This window comes from Triticum dicoccoides, chromosome 6B (assembly GCF_002162155.2).
Source record: "Triticum dicoccoides isolate Atlit2015 ecotype Zavitan chromosome 6B, WEW_v2.0, whole genome shotgun sequence".
NCBI lineage: Eukaryota > Viridiplantae > Streptophyta > Magnoliopsida > Poales > Poaceae > Triticum > Triticum dicoccoides.
In genome coordinates this window covers 537828836-537845798 of record NC_041391.1, presented here as the reverse complement: position 1 = coordinate 537845798, position 16963 = coordinate 537828836, and positions in this window count along the sequence as shown.

Genomic DNA, 16963 nt, shown 5'->3' with positions numbered 1-16963 from the left:
TTACCAGGGACATTAGATTAAGAACAACTAAATATTTGGTATAAGGGCATGGGACAGTGGGTGCACCAGCATTCCAACACCATGTACATAAACACGGGCATAAAGTGGTGATTCATAGTTTGTTGCCCCAGGAAACAAACATCCAAGAAACATATCTGGGTTGGTCCCATTTTTGTTCACTCTAGCCACCTACTCCTATGTGTGGATAGCAAATCTAGTCCTGGTCATACCACTGCGTACAACATTACCCGTATATTTCCCTTTTCGACCAAGAGACCGGTTGGATGACCAGTCTGTACTACTTTCACCCCCTTTCCTTCTTGTTTGTACCAAGTCCGATGTACATACTAAATTCCCCCACCCCCACTTTATTTCTTGTTTAAACCAAGTACTCCCTCTGTCCGGAATTACTTGTCATCAAAATGGATGTGTCTAGAACTAAAATACATCTAGATACATCCATTTCAATGACAAGTATTTCCGGACGGAGGGAGTACAAGATTGGACTCCATGAAGTAGCTTTACCTCTAATAATAGAAGAAGAAAAATAGGTGACGTTGGACCATCCGATCGAGAGGGGCTGAGAGGTAGAAAATGATGCACATGCAGCAATGTAGCGAGCTGGGGAAGTAGAGCTAAGGCGGTTTCGAACGAAGATATACCTAAAGGTCGTCGGGATGTGGATAGGTGGGCGGCGGGAGGCTGGATTCGCCCACAGGCAACGATGAAGGGATCGGAGGACCTCCTGCACCAGCGCTCGGCCAGAGATAACGGTGCGGTCGGCAGTGGGTCTCCTCCCTCGCTATCGACGATGGCCTAAACACTGCCCCTCCTCCCCTTCACCGGCGGAGGGGGATACGTCCGGATCTATAACCAGCGGTGCGGATAGAAAGACAATGTTTTTTGAAGGGAGAAAGATAGTGTTACCACCCCTATTTTGTTTAGATCTGGAGACGATGAGAGTGTGTGAATAGAGCAACCCTAGCAAGCAAGCGCGGAGGATCCGGCCTATATATACGTAGTGGGGTAGTTTTCCTTTTTCGCTCCATCAAAACAATCGTTTAAAATTGTGTACTACATGCCAGGTTGCGGTTTTTTAGTTGTTGGTTGTTTTTTGAGATAGCTACCTGTCGGAGTAAATGACCATGGGTAGCCTAGCCGGCTCCCTTTGGCCCCTTGAAAAAACAACAGGCCGATCGAGCCCTGAAGCACCTAAGACGTAGGGCCGCCTTCCTCCGGCTGGCTACCCCACAAGCCGACTATCAGAAGGCGGCCCAACACTAAACTCTCTTGGAGGAAGCCATGATAGGGCCGACTCCAAGAAGCTGGTCGTGAAGGGGCCGACTCCAAGAAGCCGGCCCAAGAAGATCGACTCCAAAGGGTTGGCCCTTGGCAAGCGGCCAGGGCCGTGCCCTAAAATTCTGCCCCCCATAACGATGATGGGACAGGGCGTGGCAACAGTGGAGCCTGCCACCCCCGAATCCCGGAGCACGCATGGCTATAGTACGCCGTACGGGGCAGCCATCACCCGTCCGGTGTGGCACTATTGCCATGCTAATCATGACGCCCTCCACGACGGGCCGCCAGTACGGCCCGTAGGCGGCGGGCCCCTTCGGTCAGAGAGACGCACGAAGGTGGCCGGCCTCCCCCAGCTGGCCTGGGGCACGGCCGACTTCCTATGGCTGGTTTTCCCCCCTCCTCGGGGCGCGCGCACCATTAAGAAGAAAGGACGAGATAAGACTACAGTGAGAGCCCACAAGATGGCGACACTATAACCATGCTTACCTCGACAAAGCCCTCGTCGTCAGAGGCAAGGCAACAGTAACCAGCCCACGACAAGACCTCCAAGAGGTGGGGCCGGCCTATCGTCCAATGAGCCGGTAGCCAGCGGGACCCACCAGTCGGCAGGCCCCAGCGGCCGGTGGAGAAGCCGGCAGCCATAGACGCTGACGGCTAGGGCCTGCGCCCAGCCGGATTACCATTGTACCCCCGGGGGCTAGGCCTATATAAACCCCCTGGGGCACCCATGCAAAGGGTTGATCTCATAGAGTTTTAGACACTACCATAGGCAGAGAAGAGAGCTAGCCTTGCCCTTCTTCCTCCTCCCACCGAACAGCTCAAGGAGCCTCTTGTAGCTTCTTGTTGATCTAGTGATCATGCGGAGATCCAGCAGAGCAGGAGTAGGGGTATTATCTCCACGGAGAGCCCTCAACCTGGGTAAGATCCGCCAGCGTGCATGTCTTTGCCTCATCCCATTTCTAGGCACCGGTGATGTCTTACTGGCTCCCACACTGATAAGCCATCCGTTGGCATATGTCGCACCTACCACCCGACATTTGGCGCCCACCATGTGTCCAGGTGCACCGTCGTCCGGAGACCTGCTCTGGACGGAACCCTTTTCCTCCCTAGCGAGCGTAGCCAGCCCGGCACGCCCGATGGCGCTTGCCCCGATGCGCTACAAAGCGTCGACAACGCCTGCGCAGTGAGCTGCCTCGCCGATCTCCTTGGAGAGGCTCACATCTCCGACAAGCCCGCCTCCGACGCGGGCACAGGCTGCCCCGAGAGCCGCCTCGCCAGCCTCCTCGACCAACTCCACGTCTCTAGCGAGCCTACCGCGGACTTGGAGTCGGTTGGCTCCACCGACCCGATGCTTGTCGACTCCGACACGGTGTCGCTCGACGCCTTCCCCACCAACGTGATCATCTTCGATGACCCTCTTCCTCGAGCCGACAGTGGCGGTAGCACCGTCACCGAGGTGCTAGTCATCAGCCACGGTGTCACCTCTCGCGAAAACACCCACGACGCCCTACAGGCGACGCTGCACGATCCGTTCGCCCCCATCCCGGCGGACACTGACGCCGAGACGCTGGAGGCACGCCGCCTTGCTCTCCTCGCGAAGGGCCAGAGGATAGCCTCCATGAGATGCCTCACTGAAGCTCACCAGCGCGAAGTTGACCGCGCCGCCTTCGACACGCCGCCTCCTGAAGGGCCAAGCCGAGTCGGTGTCGTCAAGAAACGCGGTGCAGCCATCGCCAGCATGCTGGGAGCGGACTGCCCAGTCTACGCCACGCCTCTCGAGAACCTACGCGCCGCTCAGTCGATCGTAGACGAGCTGAATGGACTGGGGGCCGACGAACTCCCCTACATGACCCAGCGCATCCAGCAGTTGATCGATGCGGCCGCGGAGCGGCACGAAGCCAACGTCCGCGCTGGAAGCCCCCCTCGCTAAGAGCACGGCGCGACATCACGGACGCTGACTGCAGGCGGCGCCCGTGCAAGACAAGAGAAGGAGCCGGCTGCTAGCCGCAGCCGGACTCGAGTCACCATCGAGCGCGATGCAAAAGGCCGCCCTTGAGGTGTGGAACAACGAGGCAACAAGCCTCCTCCTCCGCCTCGTGGGGAGAGATATCCCACCCCATCGCCTATCACGCATCCGACTCTCAGCGCCCGACTAGGTTGCCACGAAGGAGTCCGCGAGAATGATGCCCGCCATCAGATCGACCGCGTTGCGCGATCCCTGGCTTTAGAAGAAGAAGGTGATGTCGGCCCGCCTTGCTTCGGCCCCCGCATCCCCAATGAGACCTTCCCCAAAGGGTTCTCGCTTCCAAGAGACACGCCCAAGTACAATGGCTCCGTGAAGCCGGAAGATTGGTTGATCGACTACTCTACCGCAGTTCGCATAGCAAACGACAACAGGCGCGTTGCCGTGAAATATGTCCCTTTGATGCTCCAAGGCACGGCACGCACCTGGCTCAATAGCCGCAAGCCTTACAGCATCAACAGCTGGCTGGACTGCACGGAAGCCCGATGAATCAACCCGCGACTACCTCACGCGTTGGGCCGAGCTCCACAACTCCTGCAAGGGGGTGCATGAGGTTCAAGCCATAGAGTACTTCACCGCCGGGTGAAGAGAGGGCACCCTCCTCAAGCACTGACTCCTCTGCGACGAGCCTACTACCCTCGACGAGCTGCTGATCATAGCAGACAAGTACGCCACGGCCGACTCCTCGATGAGGACTGAGCTCCGAGTAGATGCCTCCATAAGTCTTTTTAGAGATTGCAACAAGTGACTACATACGAAGCAGAATATGTCTACATACATCCGTATGTTGTAGTCCATTTGAAATGTGTTAAAAGACTTATATCGAGTGCAGTGCTTTGATGTGTCGCGTCAACTCGTACAAGACCAAGAAGCTTGATTACTACAACGCCCTCTCCCTCGCGGACTGAGCTCCGGTGCCTTAACTGCACCTACCTTTGGCTGCATGACAGGAGGGCCAACCACCTATTGGGCCCACCCGTCATAGACGCAAAGGCAGGAGAAGTAAGTAGAAGCTTTCGCTACACGCTATCCCTCCCGCACGAGGTGGACGGACATGCAACAGTGGATTTGATACTGTAGAAGTAGGAGTAACATCATTGTTCATCTTCTCGAGGAGGCGAAGAGTCAAGCGCAACCCGAACGTGGCAGTTGCGAACGCTCGCATGGTGTGGTGCCTTGGAGCACGCATATAGTAGCCAGGCTCTTGCATGAGACAAAATTGCTATTTGAACCAACAATTGTAGTAGTACTAGTACTTGCTACTCCCTTCATCTAGGTGAGTAAGTCATTGAATTTGTAGCTAAGCTTCCCTCATTGAATTGTTTAACAATTAAACTCCATCATCCATTGGTTGATACTCATTCTGCATAGGTCCACGCGCTTAGCACCGTTTCCTCCTGGGGTCACCAATCTTTATTTGCTAACTAATAGCATTGCATGCAATGAACTAGCCACTGCATGTCGTGTTTGGTAGTCTCAAGTCATTAAAAGCATGCACACCTCTCATCTCTTATTGGTTGATATGTCAAGAAACAAGAAACAAGGTAGAAGTTAATGCACCACACCTAAGTATTTTGGGACTATTTGGTTTTCGTAAGATGACTTACACACCTAGACGGAGGGAGTAGTATAGCCCTGTAAACCGGAAAGGAGTATTTGCCTTTCTAGAGATTTCAACAAGTGACTAGACTACACCGCGTACAGTACTCCCTCCCTTCCGGTTTATAGGGCTCAAATCTCAAATCTCATGAACCAAGGCATTTTGTAATTGGAGGAATGTATCTCATACTTTACCAAACTACCCTAATTAAACTCATGCATTAATTACGTAGTTCTCTCATTTTCCTCTCCGCCTTGGACGCGGTGCACAATATTGAGCACTCCTATATGACTAACCGCTCTATCTACATGCGGTACATCAAAGCATCTGGGCCCGCGTGCCATCCACCAAATCACAGCGAGGTGCTACAGTCGAGATTCACCTGTCATCCCGGTTTGGCTGTCATGACCCGTCATATCACAAAACCCACACCTTTACCAGCAGTGGTAAGGTGGCCTCCAAGTTGGACTAGACGAAGCAACCATCATTTCACTAGAACGCTCGTTGAAGCCCTTTCTTCCCTTTCTTGAAGAAAACCTCACTCCAGGCTACTCACTTCTGCCATTTTTCTTCTATATCGACGAAGGAAAGGTGGGCGAATCAGTTATGCTGCTGTATTTTCATTCCAAGAATCTTCTTTTTGCGAAGCACCGACCTATTCTCACAGCCTATTCTTTTCCCGTTTTCATTGCGATTGTGGTTTCCTTTCAATTGCTTTTTGTTTGTCAGTTCATTGATGGATCCTAGAGCACTAGGCAAAGAGTGGCCGGCGGACAACCCACTGGAGATAACGATCTCCAGGAAGCGAGCACCGACCAACGAGTTGACCATGTTGGCCGGCCAACCCATGGAGACAAAGAACTCCAAGAAAGAAGCACTGGCCAAAGAGTTGACGACGTTGGCAGATGAACTCCTCAAAGAAAGTTGGAAGAACAGCAAGGGCCCCACCGTGCCTACCCCAAAAACTCTGATGGCCACCTATGTGAAGCTCAAGGCTGAGTTTGAGGAGATAGTCGCCGTTGAGAAGCAGTATTCCCCTAGCAAGGTGATGGCCCCCATCGAAGACGAGGAGATGGCCCCTGGAGGGATGAGATCCCCTGGTGAGCTACACAAGGTAAAAAATAATGGCTTATTACCATAGTTGTGGTAATTGATTATTTGCAATGTGCTTGCTAATATGTTAGGGTTGTGCAGGTGCCGATGGACGTCCTTGCACTACAAAAAAAAGACACATCCGTGACATTTTGGGCTGAACGGATTTTTTTTCTGTCATACATATGACACTTCTATGATGATAATTGTGACAAAACCCGGTATCATCATAGATGTGGTGGGCTCCTACTTCTATGAAAAAAAATCATGACATAAAATGGGTGTTCCATCCTGGGCGGGCCGGAGACGCAGCTGCATGACATTCTTTGGGCCGTCCATGACAGAAAAAACCGTGGTAGAAGCGAGGGGGAGGAAAATTTTGGGGAGTTCTCGGTTACGGCGGGAGGTCGGGGGACGAGCGATGCGCGTTTCTCTCGTACACGTACGCGCGTGTGTGCGAGGCGTTGGCTCTAACTGAACCCGAGCGATGCGTTGGGCTCTAACTGAACCCGAGCGTGCACTCCAGGCTACGCGTTACTGAACCTGAGTGATTGATCGATGGCTATTAACTGAACCCGATCGAGCGATTCCTTCACTACTGCTGCTAACTGAAGCCGATCGATGCTGCCTCTGGGATGAACAGTGAGTGTTGCAGGGGGGTTGGATGAACAGTGAGTGGTGGCGTTGCCTCTGGATTAACAGGACCCCGTGGTGTGGAGGGATGGATGAATAGTAGACGGTGGAGGGGTGCCCGTGGAGGGGTGGTTGAACAGGACCCCGTGGTGTGGAGGGCTGGATGAACAGTAGACGGTGGAGGGGTGCCCGTGGAGGGGTGGTTGAACAGTAGCAAGGGGAGTAGCGCGCGATGGAGGCTGGATGCACATGAGCCCGTGGAGGCTGGAGGAGGTCGACGGTGGATGAACAGTCCCGTGGAGGCTGGAGGAGGTCGACGGTGGAGATGAACAGTATCCCGTGGAGTCCCATTTTGCGGTACGCCACACCCCTCCCGATGAACAGGACCACTGTTTCGACCGTAGCGCTCCAACACAAGTCCATTTCGTCCGTTTTGCGGTACGCCACACCCCTCCCGATCAACAGGACCCCTGTTTCGACCGTAGGAGGTCTGTTTCCTCCGTTTTGCGGTACGCCAGACCCCTTCGGATGAACAGGATCCCGTTTCGAACATGGCCGGTCGAACACAAGGCCGTTTCCTCTGTTCTGCGGTATGCCAGGCCTTGTTTCCATCGCCTGTTCCGTCCAAGCCCTCCCGATGAACACAACCACGCATTTCGTTCTGACCCAGTCGGTTGGCTCCCACGCATTCCGTTGCCTCCCGATGAACACAACGCATTCCATTGCCTCCCCATGAACATGACGCATTCCGTTGCCTCCCCATGAAAACGACGACAATGTTGTTTCTACGTTCCGACCCAGCCATGTACACGAGCCCTGGCCGTACGTATGCGCGAGTAGGCGTTCGAGACCCTGCCCATATGTACGTACGTGGCCGTATTTTCTTTCTTGCACCATGGCCGTTGTACGTACGTGTACATGCTACATGCGCGCCTCTAGTACGACACGTGCACGCCTCTACATCCACCAGTATATATGTACGTACACGTTCGTGACCAAAATGACAATTCTACGTACGCTTCGACCAGGTGTGTCCCGACTGTCAGGAACTTCCATGCCTGCAAAGATGTAGCTGGTGGGTCCCAGCAGTCAGGGGGGCGAATCATTTTGTTTTTTTTGCCCGAACGCACTTCCTTGCGTGCGAAGGTGTAGCTGCTGGGTCCCAGTAGTCAGGGGGGCGAATCGTTTTTTTTTGCCTGGACGCACTTCCTTGCGTGCGAAGATGTAGCTGGTGGGTCCCAGCAGTCAGGGGGGCGAATCAATTTTTTTGCCTAGACGCACTTCCTTGTGTGCGAAGGTGTAGGTGGTGGGTCCCAGCAGTCAGGGTGGAAATGTTTTTTTTCGCGAAATACGGTGGCCTGTCCGGTGGGTCCCTCCTGTCAGGTGGAGGAATCATTATTTTCCATGTAATAAGGAGGCACTTTATTGCTGCAGCCGTGGACCCAGTTGTCAGCCTCTCCATGTACATTCCACGTCCGATGGAAGTCGTTCCTTGATCACGTTGACCATGCCGCGCTGAGAGCACAAGGGCGGTGGACGACGGCGAGGCCTAGGAAGGGGACGACGCTGAGCCGGTGAAGACGCGACAGTGGATGCCCACGCGGAGAGGAGTATGAGGGTTCACTTGTTCGGCTGCGGTGTGAGGATGCCGTCGCCGTAGGGCCTGGCTAGCGGTGGGAATAGTATGGGGCGGTGAGGCCTCCGCGGCAGCACAGCCGGCCACGGGAGGCAGGAGCAGGTGGCACGACCGGCGCTGATTTGGGCAGCTGGAGCAAGAAGACCAGAGGTTGAAGAAGCACTACGACCGTTGGATGGACATCGTACGGTCAGTGGAGCTAGAATCGTTCATATTGACTAAGTTGACAAAGCCCTCTGTCCCTGTCAACTTAGTATGCCCACAAGTCAGCCTGCCACCAAGGTGGGTCCCAGCTAGCAGGGGGAGTATTCATTTTTTTGTGCGTAATAAGGAGGCACTTCCGGTGGGTCCGAGCTCACAGCGGGGGGAATGTTTTTTCGTGAGATACGGTAGCCCGTCCGGTGGGTCCCAGCAGTCAGGGGGGAAAAGTTTTTTTCGCGAAATAAGGTGGCCCCTCCGGTGGGTGCCTGCTATCAGGTGGAGGAATAATTATTTTGCGCGTAATAAGGAGGCACTTCCTTGCGGCCGCCGTGGACCCACCTGTCAGCCTCTCCACGTAGAGTACTCTTCCGATGGAAGTCGGTCATTGACCACGTTGACCACGCCGCGCCAAGAGCACCAGGGCGGTGGACGACGGCGAGGCCTAGGAAGGGGACGACGCAGAGCCGGGGAAGACGCAGGAGTGGAAGCCCGCGCGGAGACGAGTATGAGGGTTCACTGGTTCGGCGGCGGTGTGAGGCTGTCGTCGCCGCATAATAACAGGGCGTGTGGGTGAGTGGAGGGATGGCCTGGCCAGTGATGGGAGTAGTATGGGGGCGGTGAGGCCTCCGCAGCAGCACAGCCGGCCACTGGAGGCAGGAGCAGGCGGCACGACCGGCGCTGCTTTGGGCGGCTGTAGCAAGAAGACCAGCGGTTGAAGAAGCACTACGTCCGTTGGATGGACATCGTACGGTCACTGCGGCTAGAATCATTTATTATTGAGTAAGTGGACAAAGCCCTTGGTACGCTCTAACTTAGTAGGCCCACAGGTCAGCCTCCGAAATGGTGCGCCCCAGATGTCAGGGGAGGAATCATTTTTTGGGCGGCCGAAGCTAAGAATATCCGAGATTGAAGAAGAAGCACAACATCCGTTGGATAGACATCCAACGGCCACTGCTGCTAGAACCGTGTGTTGACTATAATAAGTTGACAAAGCCTTGCATACACGTCAACTTATTTTTTTAGGGGACGCATCACTTAGTAGCCCCACAAGTGTGTGGCAGAGGACTTATAGCCCATTTGCATTTTGTAAGAATGTACAACCCATTTTTGAATTCTAATGGAATTTACAACAGCCCATTTACAGTTTCTTAAAAGTACAGCCCATTTTCTAGCTAGGACAACGATTAATAATTTCAACCAACCGTTGAAGACAGAATTCAATAAAATTTCCCACATTTTGATGGGATCCGAAATATTTTTATCCCAAAATTTCTAGTCAGATTAAATATAAATTTGTATTATGTAAAAATCCAACGAAACATTGCGTGCGCAAGAATGAAAAATTAAGATTTTCAAAATCCATAAATAATATTTTATAAACTAATTTCGTGTTTGGTACATTTTTTATAGTTACTGCCCAGTTTTTATAATTACGTCCCATTTATTATCTTTTAAAGCCCATTTTCCTGTTAAGCCTAATGCATCCCTCCTAGGAAAGATTTGCAGCCCAGCGGGCAGAGAATAACATGTTGACGTTGCCTGGGTATTCCTCAAAAAGATGTATAGCTGGGCATGCATTTTCATGTTGAAAAAAATTAGTATCTGGGCTGGATATCTGTCCTGGGCTAGACGGGCCACAGCGCGCCCAGTTAATACCCTGCTCTCCTCTAAACAACAACGAAATCATCGCCAAGAAAAACTCTACAGTGCTCATGCCTCAAAAACACAAATATTGCTCAAGCTGCTTGGTTCTAGCTGTCGGCCACACCTTGTGCAATTCTCTCATTTGTATTGACTTGTCACACCCTAGCTAGTTCATGCATTAGAGTGTTGCATCATGTCTATTTTTCTCAACAGAAACTTGAAATGGGGATGACAGAACCCCCAGCCCCCTCTGAATCCAACTAGGGTTTACTAAAAATATTTTCAATGAACCTGAAATGCCCTTCCAAAATGTCCATCATTTTTGTCTTGGTTCAGAACCTCTGCCAAAAGTGATGCACAATTTTCTAGGTCATCCTAAGGTCTTTGAATTAAATCATAAGTATTTGAATTTGGGCATTTAAAATTTATAAAATATTTCAAATGCTCAAATAATCCCAAACAAAACTGTTCCATGCTTGAATTATTCCAACTAAGGACCAGGTGCAATTTGGTGATTTTGGGAGTTGCCTAGGTATTTTTAGAAATGCAACAAACCTACAGAATATATAAAAAACAGAAAAAGGGGAAAGTCTTACCTGGCGCCACCGAGCAGGCCCACCTGCCGGCCCAGCCCAGCCACCGCTCCAGCGAGCTGCTTGGCTTGGCCAGGCAGGCAGGCAACTGCTCGACGGCGAGCACATCATGCGTGCCACGCAGCCGCCCGCCGCCTCGCCGCTCCCCTCGTCCAGCTGTTGACGGGGAACGACCCCTCTCCCTCTCCCCGACCCCGCAGACACCAGCTCCTTGCCCCAGCTCCTCTCCCTCGCTCTCCCGCACCATGGCCGACGCCACCGCCGCCGCACCCTCGCCGTAGTCGTGCTCTCCGTCAACCCCGCGTCGCGCCACCGTGTCCAAGAGCTCTGCCACCCTCCTCTCCTTCGAGCTAGCCGAGCCCCGAGCGCTCACGTGCCCCGAAGCCACCGCACTGACCTCGACCGAACCGCCATTCCCGGAGATCCCCTTCGCTGTCGCCGCCGTACGAGCTCGTCCCCGACCGCGTCGTCTGCTTCCTCAAGACCGCTGTGAGCCTGGCTACCTCCTCCCCCTTCCCTTTCTCGCTCGTGCACCACCGCGAGCACACGTAGCTCACCCGCACGCGCCGCCAAGCAGCTCGTCGCCGACGTGTCTCCGGCTAACGACCGGCCACCCCACCATGTCTAACGCACTCACCGCGTCCCCAGGGGCCCAACGCACCTCACCACGTGCCTCGCCGTGCCCCGTAGCCTCGGATTCGTCTTCACTGACTCCGGCGACCGCCAAAGTCATTGCCGGCGACGTTTCCGGCCACCCCGAGCTCAACCACCGCCACCAAGAGCTGCGGCTTGCTCCCAACTACACATAGATGCCCTCCGCCGTTCATTTGGTCGCCGGAATGCACAAAACAACCCTCGCTGCCGCGTTCGGCCTCGCCGGTGGCTAGAAGCCGGCGTGTTTGACCTTGACTTTGACTAGGGCGGGTCCAGGTTGACTCCCCTGAGTCTATGACAAGTGCCCCCCCCCCTCTGCTAATTAACCAGTTTAGATTTAACTAAATTTAGTTAGTTAATTAACTACTGACATGCGGGACCCACTGGTCAGTTTGACCTGGACCGGCCTGTTGACCTGCTGAGGTTAGCATGACATCATGCTGACGCAGTAATCCTTTTCTGGAATTAAAATAAATCTAGAATGATTTATAAATTTTAGAAAATGATCTAAACTTCAAAAATTCATAGTAAATCATCTGTAACTCCAAATGCAAAGTTTTATATATGAAAAATTATCAGAAAAATCCAATCTATCCATCTGTACTGGTTTCATGCATGTTTAAGCAAGATAACCTGGTGCTTAGAGCAGAACTAGATAAAGCACTTATAAGGGCCATGTATGAGTTTGAAACTTGAATCTTTGATTCAAAATGGTTCAAACCCATCTGGTTTTAGTTGCATTAGCCCAACACACTCATATTGCCATGTTTCATGCATGCATCATATTGTTGCATATTGTTTGGTGATGTTGTGTATCGGTGCTCTCTGCGGCAGGTCCTGCCCCTGAGGAGTATTGTGATTACCCCAACGAAGAACAATATCAGTGCATCGACCCATCAGGCAAGCAACCAACCATTTGATCATATCGATACAATCCCATGTTCTCGCTCCTACTCTCTATTACTGCATTAAGACAACGCGTTTCAAACTGTTGTGCGCTACGGTAGTTGAACCCATTTCCTCTGCATGACCTGTCATTGCCACAGTAACTAGATGAAACCCACTAGCATGTGTAGGAGTTGTTTGAGCCATATGTATGTGTTGTTCCTACCTTGCTATGCCTGCTATGCTTAGAGTCGTGTCAGGTCTGGTTCATCTGGGTGGTGGGCTAGAGTGAAATGATCATGCCGGTAATGAGAGTGATGTGGTGAACACGATTTGGTAAAGGTATCGATGAAAGGCCATGTAGGAGTACATGGTGGGTTGTTTCATTGAAGTCGTCCTTAAGCACTGAGATCTGTATGTGTGATTTAAGAATCAGCTACTACCATGCATTGGGCCCGAAACCAATGGACCCTCTCGGCTTCTTATTCACCCTAGTCCTCTGTCCAGGAGTTGCAAGTAGTTTCTGGTGTTTGTAGCCTACTGGAGGCCGCGGACAGCGCTGACCGTAGGGGTGGGTTGTGATGCGGTAGGTACGTGGCCGGGTGTACCGAATACCCGTTAGGTATCTCGGAAACCCTGTACACATCGTTCGGGCTGTATGTGGAAACCTCGGTCGGACTCCCTACGGATGGAACCTGAATAGGCGATAAACTTGGACTAGAGACTTGGGTGTTTAGGTAGGTCGTGGTCTACACCCACGTCGGCTTTCGCTTGAAGTCTGCCGACCACATGTCGTGTGCAGACGCTAAGTGGTGGAAACATGTATGAAGAAGTACACCCCTGCAGGGTTAACATTATCTATTCGAATAGCCGCGTCCGCGGTAAGGACTACTTGGTTGCCTATACAGTTCATAGACAAGTAAATGGATACCACTAAAAATCTCAAGATAAGCGTGAGTGCCGAGGATGGCTCTTCCGTAGGATGACAGAGGTGGATCCTTGGTGGTGTATTGAGGTGGTGAGTAGTGGACTCGTGTGCGCAAAACCATTTCAAATTGGTGTACCGTAGGATAGCTTAGCCAAGAGTCAAAGCTGGCTTGCTGCAATAACCCCACCAACCCCCTTGATAATGTGCATGTATGTAGGATCTGATGTAAGTCTTGCTGAGTACCTTTGTACTCATGTTGCTTTAATTTACATTTTTCAGAAGACGCTGCAACCCCTTCTGATGGGTTCTTCATAGACATTGACATCGATGAGTAGACTGAGGCCCAGGTGGTGACCCTGAGCTTGTGAAGGACCACATAGTATAGCCAGGCTTTCCCAAGCCTCTTTTATTTTACTAGTTGTCTGTACTCAGACAAGTTACTTCCGCTGTTGGCTTGTATGTCTGTATGACTTGAATGCTGGGTCGTGTGACCGTACTTGTGTGTATGATATGTATGGCTCTCTGAGCCCTTAAATAAAGTACTTGTGTTGTAGAGTCATGTTGTGATGCCTTGTTGTATTTGCACATATCGAGCATATTGTGTGTATGATTGAAATGCTTGGTATGTGTGGGGTCTGACTACCTAGTTGTTTATTCTTAGTAGCCTCTCTTACCGGGAAATGTCTCCTAGTGTCTCCACTGAGCCTTGGTAGCTTGCTACTGCTCCGGAACACTTAGGCTGGCCGGCATGTGTCCTTCTTCGTTCCTGTGTCTGTCCCTTCGGGGAAATGTCACGCGATGGATACCGGAGTCCTGTTAGCCCGCTACAGCCCGGTTTACTGGAGTCCTGCTAGCCCAGTGCTACAGCCCGGATTCACTTGCTGATGACCGACACGTTCGATGCTGGGTCATGGATGCCTGTCCCTGTAAGTCTGTGCCACTTTGGGTTTACGACTAGCCATGTCAGCCCGGGCTCTTTACCATATGGATGCTAGCGACACTATCATATACGTGTGTCAAAAGGCGCAAACGGTCCCGGGCAAAGGTAAGACGACACCCGTGGGAATACCCGTGCGTGAGGCCGCAAAGTGATATGAGGTGTTACATGCTAGGTCGATGTGGCATCGAGTCAGGGTCCTGACAGCGTTGGTATCAGAGCCGGACTGCCTGTAGGTTCTCCAAGCCAAACTGGTCGATGTTGAGTCTAGAAATTCTTTAGTTATATGTGGGGGAATTGATTGTGGGATGGAACGTAAGGCTCTTTTTACTCCTTTATCTCATGACATTCTGATCTGAGTCAGTCTATTCTTCCACCGGGGGTTAAGGAATTAGGATCTCTGCTCTCTATCAGGTTCACGTGTTACTAATCAGTAGTACCTTATAGGTTTGATGGATACAAGCCTAGTTCAGTTCTACTACCCAATATGTGCTAAGATGGACCCAGAACCTTGATATGATGTTGTTGAGTGTCTATGCAATTCTTTGTCAAATGCCTCAAAATCGTTTTTGAGCATTTACAGCCGTTATGCTGTCCAATTTCTGCTAGGAATCTTAATGTCTTGTGTTTATCATGTTCTATATGGTGTCCCATCCTCAGAATCAAGTGGTTCGTTTGACTCGATGCCTAGATGTACCCGGCCATACTGCTATGTTGGTCAGGGTAATGACCGAGGTAGGGTACCGTTGGTATCCTGAGTACATGGTCGAAGAGCAATTCCGAGACTTTAATCAAAGTCAATATTTTTGCACTGTCAGGATATTTCCATCTTATCCTGGATCTACCAAGCCCCTCCACTGCTCCTATGGACTCGGGGTTACTATTGAGATGGCTGTGCAGGATGCTGCCTACTCTATGATGACCATCATGCGAGTCAGGACTGGCCTATTTCGGGACTCTGACTTCCGGTATATGCCAGCATCACTCCCGGGAGCACAAGGGATATCTAGGATCAAGGAGAACATTGCTAGCGAAGGTGCTAGATGTTTCTCCACAAATGATCATGGTGTTGTGTAGAGAACCGTTTAGTGGTTCCCAAGAACCAGCATCTACGGCAGTTGATCCTTAAGGAGGCTCATGAATCTCCTCTCACCATTCATCCCGGTAGTACTAAGATGTATCAAGACCTACGCCAGAGGTTCTGGTGGACTAGGATGAAGAGAGAAATTGCTCAGTATATTGCTAGTTGCAACGTCTGTCGTCGTGTAAAAGCAGAGCATCAACGGCCTGCTGGCACCCTTCAACCCTTAGCTATTCCTGAATGGAAATGGGACAAAATTGGTATGGATTTCATTACCGGTTTTCCCAGGACCAAGAGAGGGAATAACGCTATCTTCGTCGTTGTCGACCGTCTTTCCAAAGTAGCCCATTTCTTACCTGTTCGCGAGAGTATAACCGCTAGTCAATTAGCAGACTTGTACATCTCCCGAATAGTGTCTCTCCATGGTGTTCCACTGGAAATTAACTTGGATCGAGGAAGTCTCTTCACCTCTCGATTTAGGGAAAGTTTCCAAAATGCTATGGGAACCCGCTTTTCCTTTAGCACTGCTTTTCACCCTCAATCAAGTGGTCAAGTAGAACGTGTTAACCAGATTCTAGAAGACATGCTTCGAGCTTCTGTTATCTCATTCGGAATGGATTGGGAGAAGTGCCTTCCATTTGCTGAGTTTGCTTATAACAACAGCTATCAATCGAGCTTGGGTAAAGCCCCTTTTGAAGTTCTGTATGGACGAAGGTGTCGAACGCCTCTTAACTGGTCAGAAACCGGGGAAAGACAATTCTTTGGCCCGGAAATGATCCAGGAAGCAGAAGAGCAAGTTCGCATTGTTCGTGAAAAGTTGAAAACAGCCCAATCTCGTCAAAAGAGTCAATACGACCAAAAACATAAGGCTATGACTTTTGAGGTTGACGAGAAGGCTTACCTTCGGGTTACTCCTCTAAAGGGAACCCATCGTTTCGGTATCAAAGGCAAATTGGCTCCTCGCTACATTGGACCCTTACGGATTCTCGCTAAATGGGGAGAAGTTACCTACCAATTGGAACTACCTCCGCATCTCTCCAAAGTCCATGATGTCTTCCATGTTTCCCAACTCAGGCGTTGCTTCTCGGATCCTATCCGTGGAGTGGACCACGAAACGCTTGATCTTCAAGATAATCTCACGTATCGAGAGTACCCCGTTCATATCCTCGATCAAGCCGAGCGTACCACTCGACGTCGTAATATCAAGTTTCTCAAGGTTCAATGGTCGCACCATTCTGAGAAGGAAGCAATTTGGGAAAGGGAGGATCGTCTTCGACTTGAGTACCCCGCCTTCTTTCCAGAGGAACCTAAATCTCGGGACGAGATTCTTTTGAGTGGGGGTGAGTTGTCACACCCTAGCTAGTTCATGCATTAGAGTGTTGCATCATGTCTATTTTTCTCAACAGAAACTTGAAATGGGGATGACAGAACCCCCAGCCCCCTCTGAATCCAACTAGGGTTTACTAAAAATATTTTCAATGAACCTGAAATGCCCTTCCAAAATGTCCATCATTTTTGTCTTGGTTCAGAACCTCTGCCAAAAGTGATGCACAATTTTCTAGGTCATCCTAAGGTCTTTGAATTAAATCATAAGTATTTGAATTTGGGCATTTAAAATTTATAAAATATTTCAAATGCTCAAATAATCCCAAACAAAAATGTTCCATGCTGGAATTATTCCAACTAAGGACCAGGTGCAGTTTGGTGATTTTGGGAGTTGCCTAGGTATTTTTAGAAATGCAACAAACCTACAGAAT